Source organism: Saccopteryx bilineata, chromosome 3 (genome assembly GCF_036850765.1).
Source record: "Saccopteryx bilineata isolate mSacBil1 chromosome 3, mSacBil1_pri_phased_curated, whole genome shotgun sequence".
In the NCBI taxonomy this organism is placed as follows: domain Eukaryota; kingdom Metazoa; phylum Chordata; class Mammalia; order Chiroptera; family Emballonuridae; genus Saccopteryx; species Saccopteryx bilineata.
Window position 1 is genome coordinate 67296482 of NC_089492.1, and position 14663 is coordinate 67311144.

Here is a 14663-nt window from a genome sequence, read left to right on the forward strand (position 1 = left end):
TGCCTGCTACGATGTTGCTTTTTGTTAATTTCAAAACCAGCTAATGATATCCGGTGTGTGTGTGTGCATGTGCACGCGTGTGTGGGTTTCAAAAAAATAAAACTGTATGTAGGAGATCTTGAAATGGAGGACTAGAAACATATCAAATCTAATTTTTTGTATTTTCATCCATGATTGAAACTAAGTACAATAGAAAATAGAAAAATGACCCGCCAAAAAAACAAACAAATAACAAAACCTCCAGAAATGCACCAAGATTGGAGGTCTTGGTAAACTTTGTAGGCAGCTAGACTTAGTAACTGTAAGACTCCAGTTCCACAAATAATGACAACTAATATTTTGAAGTTGTCAAATGTTGTTATATGACATATTCTGACAATGTTTTATTATAGCGAGCCAAAGGAAATATCAACTAGAGATTCACAACTTTATAGAAAATGTTCTAAAATTTCTCATTACTTATAAAATAGTTCTGTGCTTTGCTAATCCATCCATCAGTGAAAACTGTTTAAGTTTCTCTCCTACTTTTATATGCAAATTTAAAATTCAGGTAGCATTTTAATTTTTTTCTTAATAGTCAACACCATCTACTTTTGTGTGCATAATATTTTAGTAAGCTTACAAATATAATTGAATATTGTTTTTCTTTTTGAAGACCCAGACATTAAAATCAGCCCAAACCTATTGCATTATAATCTTTAATATTACATCAGGTTTTAATAAGCTTCTATTTTGCAGAACACATGTGCTTAAGAATTTGTGGAAACCAAATCAGTAGAAAGAAGGGATTACTTTAGATTACTCTGAAATATGCATTGTTTGAAAGAGCCTCTGGTGACCAGCTTTCATGAATGGCTGGCATATCCTCTGCTTTAATTATATCAGCTTCTTCGTGTGACAAGTACTGTTCTTGTGTGTGCTGAAAAAATGAAAGTTTAAAACAAAGTAGAGTAGTTAGTGAGAAAATAAATTCTGGAAGTGGAACACCATTAGGTCTTTGTAGAATAGAAGTCTAGATGAAACCTAGACTTCTCTAACTGTAACCATCTATTTATAAAGATACTCCAATAGCAATAAACAGAAATTTACCCCAAAGTCTATAGACATAGATCATAATCGGAGCCTTTTCAGGACAATTATTTCATAAGTATGAGAAACAACTGTTTAGGGTGACAATATGGCACTTAAAATTTTTATTATATAAATTCCTACAGCTTACAGTTTCATAAACAATAGAGGAAAATGTAGCTTTCATTAGCTAAAATGTTTCCCAGCTTCTGTCAGACAATAAACTAAGACGGAAGTCAGTATTTTAAATTAAAGTTGCTACAAGCCTTTGATGCAAGTAGCACCATAAAAATCAGTAAATGTTAGTGAATTTATGGTTTTAAAATTCCCCTACTACATCTCTTCCAGTGCTAATCTACCTAAAGACATCAATAAATAATGATTTGAGGGTAAGAAGATAAATTTGAATGGGCAAGAATGCCATATATCAAATAGATAGCAACAAAAATAGACAATTTGCACTCATTGTATGTTTTATGCATGCTTTATAGCTAAGATTAATAAATTAATTTTCCTAGGAAGTTCTCTAGCAATGATATTTTCCAAGATTGCGGGGCTGAATTTCCCTTGAAATATTAACAGAGTAGCTCTTTTTATTTGATAAGTGTATAGCTGTGCACGTTTGTTGTTGGGAGACAAGTAGGCAGCTGAGAGACGACGTCTGAGGCCAGCACAGGGATTTATTCAGGTACATACACAGCACACTTTCAGACACTTTTATCATTAAAAGACTTGGAGTATAAATTTAACCAGTAGTACAAAAAAATTGCAACACAATATTTTCTAACACCATTTAGGAAGGAGTATTTTGAAATAGCAACACATGAACTAGTCTGAATCTTAAGGTTTCCCTGAAAATGTCTCTCAGCAAAAGAGTTGACTTAAATATGGATGTTTGATTTTTTTAAAGCTTCTCCTACAAGAATACATTATTTGAAAATAGAAACAGAGCTATTCTCCATAATTTCTACCCCTAAATCTTAACCCAGGAAGTAGACTTGTCTTTCATTGTCTTTTCAGATGAGTACTCATCCTGTCCTTTCTATGCCCTGACCTCCCTTTCTTGGTCATTACTGTGAGGCCAGCAGAATGCCTCAGGAGAAGCCTGTGTCTCCGCTTTTCTGTATTTAAACCCTTAGAAACAATAAAGAGCATTATTGGTGGTGATCTTGACCACCAATTTTCTGAGGAATCTCCATACTATAAAGAAAGTAGCCCAGTGGAATTCTCTTATCTGTGCTTTAATTTAGAGAGTCAAGTTAGATATTACTCTTTATAATTATTATTATTATTGATTTTAATTTACTGTGCTTACATAGATTCAAGTGTCCCACAGAATATATCTCCCTCCCACCCACCCCCGTGTTCCGCTTGATACCCCCTTTGACCTTCCCCCTAATGATCTCCCCTTTCCCTTCAGGATTTGCTGTCCTGCTCTCTATAATGCTGTGTTATGTATATATAATTTCACTAATCTCTTTCCCTTCTCTGATCCTATCCTCTCCTCCCCTTTCCCTCTGATCGCTTTCCCTCTGGTCCCTTTGATCCTGCCAATACCTCTATTCCATTCCTCAGTTCACATTCTTCATTAAATTCCTCCTATGAGTGAGGTCATATGATATTTTTCTTTCTCTGCCTGGCTTATTTCACTCAGCATAATAGTCTCCAGGTCCATCCATGCTGTCGCAAAAAGTAAGATTACCTTCTTTTTCATGGCCACATAGTATTCCATTGTGTATATGTACCAAGGCTTTTTAATCCACTCATCCACTGACGGACAGTTGGGCTGTTTCCTGATCTTGGCTATTGTAAACAATGCTGCTATAAACATGGGGGTGCATATCTTCTTTTGAATCAGCGATTTGATATTCTTAGGATATATTCCTAAAAGTGGGATAGCTGGGTCAAAAGGCATTTCCATTTTTAATTTTCTGAGGAATCTCCATACTGTTTTCCACAGTGGCTACACCAATCTGCATTCCCACCAGCAGTGCAGGAGGACACCTTTACTCCGCATCCTCAACAGCACTTACTATGTATTGGTTTGTTAATGAGCACCATTCTGACAGGTGTGGCAGCCCCATTCTTACTGTGGTTTTAATTTGCATTTCTCTAATGATTAGTGATGTTGAACATTTTTTCATCTGCCAATTGGCCATCTGTATGTCCTCTTTGGAGAAGTGTTTATTCAGTTCTTTTGTCCATTTTTTGATTCAGTTGTTTACTATCCTGGTGTTGAGTTCTACAAGTTCTTTATAAATTTTGGTTATTAACCCCTTATCGGACTTATTGTCAAATATGTTATCCCATTGTGTGGTTTTCTTTTTATTTTTTTCATATTGTTTTTAGCAGTGCAAAAGCTTTTTAGCTTGATATAGTCCCATTTGTTCATCCTGTCCTTTATTTTACTTTCCCATGAAGATAAATCAGCAAATAAATATACATATATTGCTGCTAGAGATGTCAGAGCTTACTGCCTATGTTTTTTTCTAAGATGCTTATGGTTTCATGGCTTACGTTTAATTCTTTTATCCATTTTGAGATTATTTTTGTGAATGGTGTAAGTTGGTGGTCTAGTTTCATTTTTTTGCATGTATTTGTCCAATTTTCCCAACACCATTTGTTAAATACACTGTCTTTATTTCATTGTATGCTTTTACCTCCTTTGTCAAATATCAATTGTCCATATAGGTGTGGCTTTATTTCTGGGTTCTCTGTTCTACTCCATTGATCTGAATGCTAGTACCAAGCTGTTTTGAGCACAATGGCCTTGTAGTGTAACTTGATATCAGGAACTGTGATGCTTCCCACTTTATTCTTTTTTAAGATTGCTAAGGATATTCATGTTCTTTTTTGCTTCCATATAAGTTTTTGGAATATTTGTTCTATATCTTTGAAGTATGCCATTGGTATTTTAATAGGAATTGCATTAAATTTATATATTACTTTGGATGATTATAGACATTTTAATGATGTTTATTCTTCCTATCCATGAGCACGGTATATGCTTCTACTTGTTGGTATCTTCCTTGATTTCTTTTATCAATGTTTTATAATTTTCTGAGTACAAGTCTTTAACCTCCTTGGTTAAATTTACTCCTAGGTACTTTATTTTTTTTGTTGCAATAGTGAAGGGGATTGTTTCCTTAATTTCTTTTTCTGACAGTTCATTGTTCATGTATAAAAATACCTCTGATTTCTGTGTATTAATTTTATATCCTGCCACCTTGCTGAATTCATTTATTAGGTCCAGTAGTTTTTTGACTGATACTTTAGGGTTTTCTATATACAATATCATGTCATCTGCAAATAATGATAGTTTTACTTCTTCTTTTCCAATTTGAATGCCTTTTATTTCTTTTTCTTGTCTGATTGCTGTGGCTAGGGCTTCCAGTACTATGTTGAGTAAGAGTGGTGAAAGGGGTCACCCCTGCTTTGTTCCTGATTTTAGAGGAATTGCTTTTAATTTTTGTCCATTAATTATAATGTTGGCTGTGGGTTTGTCATAGATGGCCTTTATCATGTTGAGGTATGTTCCCTGTATTCCCATTTTGCTAAGAGTTTTGATCATAAATGGGTGCTGGATTTTATCAAATGCTTTTTCTGCATCTATTGATATTATCATGTGGTTTTTCTCCTTCCTTTTGTTTATGTGATGAATCACATTGATTGTTTTGCAAATATTGTACCAGCCTTGCCTCTCCAGAATAAATCTCACTTGGTTATGATGTATGATATTTTTCAAGTATTGCTGGATACAGTTTGGTAATATTTTGATGAGCATTTTAGCATCTAAGTTCATCAGAGATATTGGCTTATAGTTTTCTTTCTTTGTAGTGTCTTTAACTGGTTTTGGAATGAGGATTATGCTTGCCTCATAAAAGGAGCTTGGAAGTCTTCCCTCCTCTTGAATTTTTTGAAATAATTTGAGAAGGATAGGAGTTAGTTCTTCTTTGAATATTTGGTAAAATTCGCCTCTGAAGCCATCTGGCCCAGGATTTTTGTTTGTTGGGAGTTTTTTGATAAATGTTTCTATCTCATTTGATGTAATTGGTCTATTTAGGTTTTCTGATTCTTTCCAATTGATTTTTTGAATTTTTTTTTTTTTTACAGAGACAGAGAGAGAGTCAGAGAGAGGGATAGATAGGGACAGACAGACAGGAACGCAGAGAGATGAGAAGCATCAATCATCAGTTTTTCGTTGCGACACCTTAGTTGTTTATTGATTGCTTTCTCATATGTGCCTTGATCATGGGCCTTCAGAAGACTGAGTAACCCCTTGCTCGAACCAGCGACCTTGGGTCCAAGCTGGTGAGCTTTTGCTCAAACCAGGTGAGCCCACGGTCAAGCTGGTGACCCCGGGGTTCAAATAAATTTTATTTATTTGAGTCCTGTTGTTATTTTTTGTTTTGGTTTTTGTTTTGGTTTTGGTGAGTCTGGTTAAAGGTTCATCAACCTTATTTACCTTTTCAAAGAACCAGCTCTTGGTTTCATTGATCTTCTGTATTGTTTTTAGCCTCTATGTAATTTATTTCCGCTCTGATCTTTATTATTTCTTTCCTTCTACTTCCTCTAGGCTTTGTTTGTTGTTCTTTTTCTAGTTCTTTTAGATTTAGGGTTAGGTTGTTTATTTGGGCTTTATCTTGCTTCTTAAGGTATGCCTGTAATGCTATGAACTTCCCTCTCAGGACTGCTTTTGCTGTGCTCCATAAATTTTGAGTTGTTGTATGTTCATTTTCATTTGTTTCAAGAAAATTTTTTATTTCTTTTTTTATCTCATTGTTAACCCATTTGTTATTTAAAAACATGCTGTTTAGTCTCCAAGTGTTTGAATGTTTTTCAGTTTTTCTATTGTAGTTGATTTCTAGTTTCATGCCATTGTGATCAGAGAAGATCCTTGATATGATTTCAATCTTCTTAAATTTATTGAGACTCGTTCTGTGTCCTAGCATGTGGTCTATCCTAAAGAATGGACCATTAACACTTGAAAAGAATGTATATTTTGCTGCTTTAGGGTGAAAGGTTCTGAAGATATCTATTAAGTCCAGTTCATCTAGTGTGTTCTTTAAGGCTGTTTTTTCTTTGTTAATTTTCTATCTTGACAATCTATCCATTGATGTTAGTGTTTATTAAAGTCCCTTACTATTATAGTATTGCTGTTAATCTCGCCTTTTATGTCCATCAAAATCTGCTTTATAAATTTAGGTGCTCCAATATTAAGCACATAGATATTTATAATGGTTATATCTTCCTGTTGGATTGTACCATTTGTTATTATGTAGTGACTTCCTTTATCCCTTATAGCCTTTGTTTTAAAGTTTAAAGTTTATTTCATCATACATAAGTATTGCTACAACAGCTTTTTATTCATTTCCATTTGCATGAAATATTTTTTTCCATCCCTTCACTTTCAGTCTGTGTCTCTAGACACACAGGTGGGTCTCTTGTAGGAAGAGGTGGGTCTCTTGTAGACAGTATATGTACAAGTCCTGTTTTCTTATCCATGCAACTACCCTATGTCTTTTGATTTGAATATTTAATCTATTTATATTTAAGGTTATTATTGATATGTAGTTGTTTTTTGCCATTTTGTTCTTTAAAATTACATTCTTCTTTTTCTAGATTTTTTCCCTTTGTTCTGTTCACAACAGACCCCTTAATATTTCTTGCAACATTGGTTTGGTTGTAATGAATTCCTTGATTTTTTTTTTTTTTTTTTTTTTTTGCCTAGGAAGCTTTTTATTTCTCCTTTAATTTTAAATGATAGCCTTGCTGGATAAAAAAGTCTTGGTTGCAGTCTCTTATTTTGCATTACTTTATGTATTTCTTGCCACTCCCTTCTGGCCTGTAGTGTTTCTGTTGAGAATTCAGATGTCATCTTTATGGGGGCTCCTCTGTAGGTAATTGACTGCTTTTCTCTTGCAGCTTTTAGTATTCTTGCTTTATTTCTTAATTTTAGCATTTTAATTATGATGTGTCTTGGTGTAGGCTTCTTTGGCTGCCTCTTTAGTGGGACTCTCTGTGCTTCTTGAACTTGTGTGACTTTTTCCTTCATCAATTTAGGGAAGTTTTCAGCTATGATTTCTTCAATCAGGTTCTCTATTCCTTGTTCTTTCTCTTCTCTTTCAGGAACTCCTATGATGCGGATGTTGTTTCTCTTCATGTTGTCGCAGAGCTCTCTTAGAGTTTTCTCAGACATTTTGAGCCTCTTTTCTTTTTGCTGCTCCGCTTCCGTGCTTTTGTTTATCTTGTCCTCTAAGTCGCTGATTTGATCCTCTGCTTCATTCAGCCTACTTTTAATTTCTTCTAGTGTAGTCTTTATTTCTGATATTGTATTTGTCATTTCTGACTGGTTCCTTTTTATTATTTCAACGTCCTTTCTGATGCTTGTTATCCCTTTATTTAGGTGCTCATTATGTCCATTCACTGTTGCTCTAAGATCTTTGAGCATTGTAACCATCATTATTTTAAAATCTGCATCTAGTAATTTGGTTATTTCCATCTCATTCTGTTCTTTTTCTGGGGATTTCTCTTGTTGATTTATTTGGATTTCATTTCTCTGTCTTCCCATTTTGTCTGTGTATAGACTCCTCCCTTGGGTGTGTTGTTTGTGTAGCTAGCTGGGTCTAGGGTTGGTATTGTTTGCCTCCAATTTCCAGTTGTGTTGTTTCTAGATCTTCTTGTGTTGGCATCAGCTATTGTTTGTATTCTGCTGTTGGCTACTTGTCTGCTGTCACTGTTCTTTTTGCTATTTGAGTTGGTGTTTTCTATGTCTTAGCTGGGTCAGGTGTGAGGATCCCTTCCTTAAGATACCACTCTAACAAGGGTTGTTATGTCCTGAACTGATGCTTTTTGTATCTGGTCACTGGATGTGTCTGCCCTGGACCTCCATGGCAGGAGCCTGGTGCAGATCAGTAGGGGTCACTGCTATGACTGGCCCTTATAAATCTTTTTGGAGCTACAGGTGATCCAGATCTTGTAGCTGCCTCTGTTGAGCCCAGGTGCCATTGTAAATATCAGCTGCACTCCCAGGCTAGTTTTTACCTACTCTTGGCCTGGGGGAAGTTTGTTCAAGAGTTCAAGTTCCCCTGAGACCAGTTTTCTGCCACCTCTTATTGCTGGCTACTTGTTATGCTCAGTACTGTAATTCAGAGATTAGGTACCATATTGGATGTGGCTTGCTCCTTAGCTTCAAGTGTCATTCTATCCAGTCTTTTTTATTTTATTTTATTTTTTCTTCTCTTCCAGCCCTCATAAGGGTGTGGCCTCTGTGTTCCCAATGTGTGATCTGTCCACTAGCCCTTTTCCACCACTGCCATCACCTCAGGTGTTCAGGCTCCTGTGCTGCCAGTGCCAGCCTGCCTCTGCAGCCCAGCGGCTTCAGCTTCTGCCACCACAGGTGGGTTTGTGTACACGTGCTCAGGCTGCCACCATGGCTGCCCTGGTTTCCATCGCCTCTGGCTGGCTTGCGCGCACTTGTGCCATGGCTGCCCTGGCATCCACTGCCATGGACAAGCTTGCACACACAGGCTTGGGCCTCCCCGGCCCCTGCTACCACCAGCCTGCCCACCCTTTGGCGAATACTCAACAGCATGGTGGGGTGGTATAGCTCTGACTTAAGCATTCACAACTTGTGTCCCTGACGTGCTCCTTGCTTCTAAGTGCCTCTTTGCTTTGACTGGAGCAGAAAAGCTCCAGTGGGTGGGGTAATTTCTTCCCTTTGCTGGTGTTGCTGCTCCCAGGAAAAATGGCCACTTTAGATTTGGGGACTGACTCAGCTTAAGGATTAAGGTGGCTGTCCCTCAAAGTGTTACTCCCTGTGCCTCCGTGATTACACTCTGTTCTGGGAACTCCAGTCCTCTCAGCGCTCCACACTCCCATAGCCCCAGGTATGTGGCTGTGAATGAGATTTTCTGCACAGTCCATTTAAGACAGAGCCTGAGTCTGAGAGTTCTGTCTCTTTCTCACAAACAGTATCCCAGCTCTTTTCTCAGCTAAATACTATCCATACACCTCTTCTAGGCTCTGGGGATCTAGGCTGGAGCTCTGGTCCTGGGGCTGAGGACCCACAACTCTCCAGGCAATCCACCCCACCTCGAGAGTCTCTCCAGGCCACCGCTCACTCCTTGGAGTGGGCAGCCCTTTCCGTGTCTCTGCCTTTTCTACCAGTCTCAGTCTTGTTTCTTCTTTGATCCTTGGTTATAGAATCCTCTTAGTTTAGGCCAAAGTTGGTTTTTCAAGATGATTGTTCTTAAAATTAAGTTGTAACCCACTTTGGTTCTGGGAGGTGGGAGTTGGAACGTCCACCTACTTCATCGCCATCTTGCTGCTTAGATGTTACTCTTTCCTCACATAGATTTTTTTTTTTGTATTTTCCAAAGTTAGAAGTGGGGAGACAGTAGGACAGACTGCTTCTGCGCCCCACTGGTATCCACCTGGCATGCCCACCAAGGGCGATGCATTGCCCTGCTGCAGCTGGAGCCATTTTAGTGTCTGAGGTGGAGGCCATTAAGCCGTCCTTAGTGCCCGGGCCAACTTTGCTCCAATGGAGCCTTGGCTGTGGGAGGGGAAGAGAGAGACAGAGAGAAAAGAAAGAGGGAAGGATAGAGAAAGAGATGAGCACTTCTCCTGTGTGCCCTGGCTGGGAATTGAACCTGGGACTTCCACACGCTGGGCTGACGCTCTACCACTGAGCCAACCGGCCAGGGCTCACATAGAGTTTTAACTACAAGAAAGTATTTGGAGAAAACAGCATCTGATTGTCTTTTTCAAAGTATTTTCTTCAACTTAAATGTATCACAAGAGTTGTAGCACTTTAAAATACATGTGTACTGTGCCAGATTATGTATATCAGAGAAATAAACTAGAAGAAAACATGTCCAGTAAGTTCCCAAATCTGTTAACTACATTGTTAATACCTAGGAGTGGTTGAACTTTAAGCTGTGAAGAAAACTGTTTTTTCATTACTTGAAATACTTGTCTGTTTGTGTGTAAACATATATGACATACATATTTTAAATGTGTGTGTGTGTGTTTCAGAGAAAAAGATAATTACATAAGATACTGGTGAAACTTGATGCTTGTGGCATATACAGTAGTATTAGGCACACACCTTCTTTTCTCCACCAAATTTCCAGCCTCTTGCAGCTGGATGGAAGCGTGTGACTAGTTGCAGCCAATGAAATGTTAGAAGTGATTGAGTAACTTCCACATTGAAGCCAAGAAAACCTCCTGCAAGTTTCTCCAATTTTTTTCTTCCTCTGTTCCTTAGTCCAGTTACTGGACCAGGTTATTATAGCAACAAGACAACAGGGCCATTCAAAAGAAGATATGCATTCCCATGTTTTTGCAGTATTGTTCACAATAGCGAAGATCTGGAAACAGCCCAAGTGTCCATCAGTGGATGAGTGGATTGAAAAGCTGTGGTACATATATATAATGGAATACTATGCGTATGTGAAAAAGAAAAAAATCTTATCTTCTGTGATGCCATGAATGGACCTGGAGAGTATTATGCTAAGTGAAGTAAGCCAGGCAGAGAAAGACAAATATCATATGATCTCATGTATATGTGGAATCTAATGAACAAAGTGAACTGAGGTATGGAATAGAGGCAGAAGTGGTGTCACAGGGAGCAGAGGGACAGCTGTCTGAGGGAAGGGGGATGAGTGGATGGGATCAGAGAAGGTGAAGGGATTAGTGAAATTATATATACGTAACACATAGATACAGATCACAGAACAGCAAGTCCCAGAGGGAAGGGGGAAACGAGCTAGGGGGAGGGGGGCAAAAGGGAGCTGATGGGGGATAAGAGAGTGGGGATGAGGGAGTTATATTGAGTGCACACTTGAACCCATGCCAACACAATAAATTAAAATTAGTAAAAAAAAAAAAAAGAAAAGACAACAGAGCCTCTGTCAGCCAAGTGTCCATGCAGGACTGGGCAGTGCAGATTTCCCTGACACCCATGCATGACCTGTAGTAGAAGTGATCAATATAGTACTTTTATTGTCCTAAGCCATTGGCATTTAGAGTTTATTTGTTATTACAAAACACTGCTTCTGCTGACTGATGCAATACTTCAGGATACTTCAATATAAATATAAGCTGTATGTGTGTAAATCCAATGGCAAGTTTAATAAAATTTAATGTAATAAGCCATACACTTGAAGACCTAGCTAAGAAGCCTAAGACTACATTGATAGTTCTTTTTATCAATATTGCTGTCGTTTCACCAAACCCAGATTAACTGGTTTTCAATGCCACCTCTTTTGAAACTCCAGTAATCCCTTTGTTCTCATTCTTTTGGATCTCAGTGCTACCATTGAAACCAGTGACCACTGTCAGGCCCTCCCCTCGTTAGACACTTGCCAACATCTGCTTCAGGAATATCAGTTCCTTCTAGTTCTGTCTATAATTCTTAGATCACTTTGTTTTCTTTGGTTTTGCTAATTCCTATTTGAAAGAAGTGAGACAAATTTCAGTCTTAGACTTATTGCATTCTCTAAAATACACTTTTTTTATGTGGTTTTAGTTCCTGCCTGTGTAGGGCTACATTTCACAACTCTGTTTCCTGCAACAGCCTCTCACCTCGTTCTTATCACTACCCAACTCCTCTCTATTTTCTTCTTCCATGAGAAGGCAGAAGAAAACTTAAATCCATTTATTTCTACCTTTGTAGTGAATCAAACAAAGTATGTTTTTAAATCCAACATAGAGATGAATGAAATAAAAAATTAAATCCATCTCTCACCCTCACCCTATCCCACGGGTAACTAACACTCACAGTTTTGTGAATAAATTACTTTTTACAGTTCCTTCTAACTTCAGGATTCACAGTGTTGGGGGGGGGGAGGAAAAAAGGAGAAAGGGAAGAAAAGCAAACATTGTTCAAGGAGGAGTTCATCATTTAGCCAAGTATTTTTGCGAAGGTGCTGCGGGTCAGAAACACAAACTTTTCAACTGACATTGGTTGTTGGAAGAGATTTATTATTAGAGGGACATAAAAATGTTACTGCATCAGAATGAGACTGTTTCCCTTCTTTGCTTGGAGTTGAAATAAACTAGACTGGGAAATAGGCTTTCTGAGGATGAACAGCCGATGAACTTTGCAAGTGATGGGGTTTTCAAAAAGAAAAAATGAGCTCCTTCATGGTTTTATACATACCATGAGGAAGATGGCAAGTCCTGAAGGCTTTTGTTAAAGAGTGATGTTTGGGAAACCTAGAAAGCCAGAATTAAGAGCAAGGGGCCCTGTAAACTGACGTTAAGAAATGTGAGTGTGTAAATTGGCCGTGAATGTGGGTGGCATGTGATTACCAACTTTTTGCTGGTATGATCCTATTTTGCTTCGCTCTGACCAGAAACTACATGTGTTCTGGCTAAGTCCAGTCTCTAATGACTGCATGCCCCTGGCCCAGTTGCCCTTGCTGTTTGGAATAGTTATGGTATTTTTTTTTCTCTGTCCTTACTGTGGAGTGCATTGCTTTGTTCTAGAAACGCCCCATCCCTGGGCGGTGTATGTCTGTGCTGAGTGGGTGGTTCGGACCCTGTCCCTTGCATGCTTTAGCTGGGTGGGCATTCATTTGTAAAATTTGGTGTTATCCTCAGATCTTTTTAAAAACATGGGATGTCATCACTCATTATTAACAACTTCTAAGTGATGTCAGGCATTTCAAACTGAAGGCATTTTGAACTGTCAAGGCTTTAGGAGGGGGAAAAAATGAATAAGAAGTCCATGACTAGGACCAGATCTACAGTCTTCAAAGTGAAAGTCTGGGCTAACCCAGGTGGAGTAAAGGCCAGCAACTCTCAAACCCTTTGGACTTAGGATCCTTTATACTGTTAAAATGTATTGAAGACCCCCAAGAGCTCTTGTCTGTGTGGATTATAGCTAGTGATACTTAAGACATTAATGCTAATGGCCCTGGCCGGTTGGCTCAGCGGTAGAGCGTCGGCCTGGCGTGCGGGGGACCCGGGTTCGATTCCCGGCCAGGGCACATAGGAGAAGCGCCCATTTGCTTCTCCACCCCTACCCCCTCCTTCCTCTCTGTCTCTCTCTTCCCCTCCCGCAGCCAAGGCTCCATTGGAGCAAAGATGGCCCGGGCGCTGGGGATGGCTCCTTGGCCTCTGCCCCAGGTGCTAGAGTGGCTCTGGTGGCAGCAGAGCGACGCCCTGGAGGGGCAGAGCATCGCCCCCTGGTGGGCAGAGTGTCGCCCCTGGTGGGCATGCCAGGTGGATCCCGGTTGGGCGCATGCGGGAGTCTGTCTGACTGTCTCTCCCCGTTTCCAGCTTCAGAAAAATACAAAAAAAAAAAAAGACATTAATGCTGAGAAATGTATTAATGCTTTTGAAAATAACAATGACAAATCCATTATATGTTAACTTAATATAGTTTATGAAAAATACCAGTATTTTCTAAACCACAAAGAAAATATTGGTGAGCAAAATGACATTGTCTTAACATTTTTGCAAATCATTTTCATGTTTATCTGAATAGAAGAAAGCTGGGTTCTGATATCACCTTCTCCATTGCATCTTTTGAAATACGTTGTTCTGGTTGATGTACAGGAATAAAATTTAACCTCACATGAATATGTAGTTAGCAAAGCTTTTTCACATCCTTGTAGATCTTCTTTAATACTATACCAAAACTTGACAAGTGGAGTTTTTTGTATAAGTTTTTAAAGGTTAGAAGTAGTAAGAAATCTGAAACCATATCAGTGAACACTTCAATACTCTGTTGCTTTAAAATCCAATAGTCATCTTGCACTTTGATTGAACTATTTTTACTCATGTATAATTTTGTAGCATTGTATTTGGTCATTTGGGAAATATTGGGCCTCTGAACTACACAAATATTCTAAATGTTGACATATTTCATTGTACCATATGAAAAAATAACACTTGTTAATATGTTAAAATCAACACTAATGTCATCAGAAAGGTTTTATGTATTGGGAAACTGCCAAGCTCCCAGTGGCGGATACAAGTTTTCCAAAAGTCTGATTTTAACTTGAAAGCTAGATTTCTATCCTTGGCAACAAACACAACAAATACTGCCAGTTGTTTTCCTTGAAAACACAGTCTCATTTCATTTTTTATTTGAGAGCATGCCTGCCAAATACCTAAGTCCAAATAATTCTTTCAAGAAAGAATGGTGTTTATGAGAGAAAATAGTGTCTGGTTCAGCTTGCACCTCTGTCACACGGGTGCTTGTCCTCAAGACGTCACACCTCCATGGCAGCAGAGGCTGTCCATGTACCGCCTACCTCCTAACACAGACAATGAAAAAGAAAAAACATACACTAAGGTGTCCAGGTTTAAATCAATTATTTTACTGCTTCATCTTAAGTGAAACTGTTTCTTCTTTTTAACCATGTATGACACTCCCTTCATTTATACTGATACAAAGGCAATTTATCCACATTGCTGTAACTCTATCACAGTAAATAGCAACAAAGTTTATTTAAAGAAACAAACAAACAAACAAATAAATAAATAAACAAATAATGTGTCATTCATATAAACATAGGTAGTGGCCTTGTAGACCCCCAAAAGGACCTCGGGGTCCTCCCACATTCTCAGATTACACA

The 14663-nt window shown here is 38.4% G+C and overlaps 1 protein-coding gene across 5 annotated transcripts in view; it reads left to right on the forward strand.

The window, feature by feature from the left end:
• Nucleotides 1–14663, forward strand: part of SULF1 (sulfatase 1) — a 172333-nt gene that overhangs the window by 78276 nt on the left and 79394 nt on the right. The window contains exon 3 of one of the 5 annotated variants that reach the window (XM_066266276.1): nt 8317–8467. The exons of the other annotated variants lie outside the window; for them this stretch is intronic. The gene's annotated coding sequence lies outside the window, so the exon portion shown is untranslated. The remainder of the gene's footprint in view (nt 1–8316; nt 8468–14663) is intronic. 5 annotated transcript variants of the gene reach the window in all.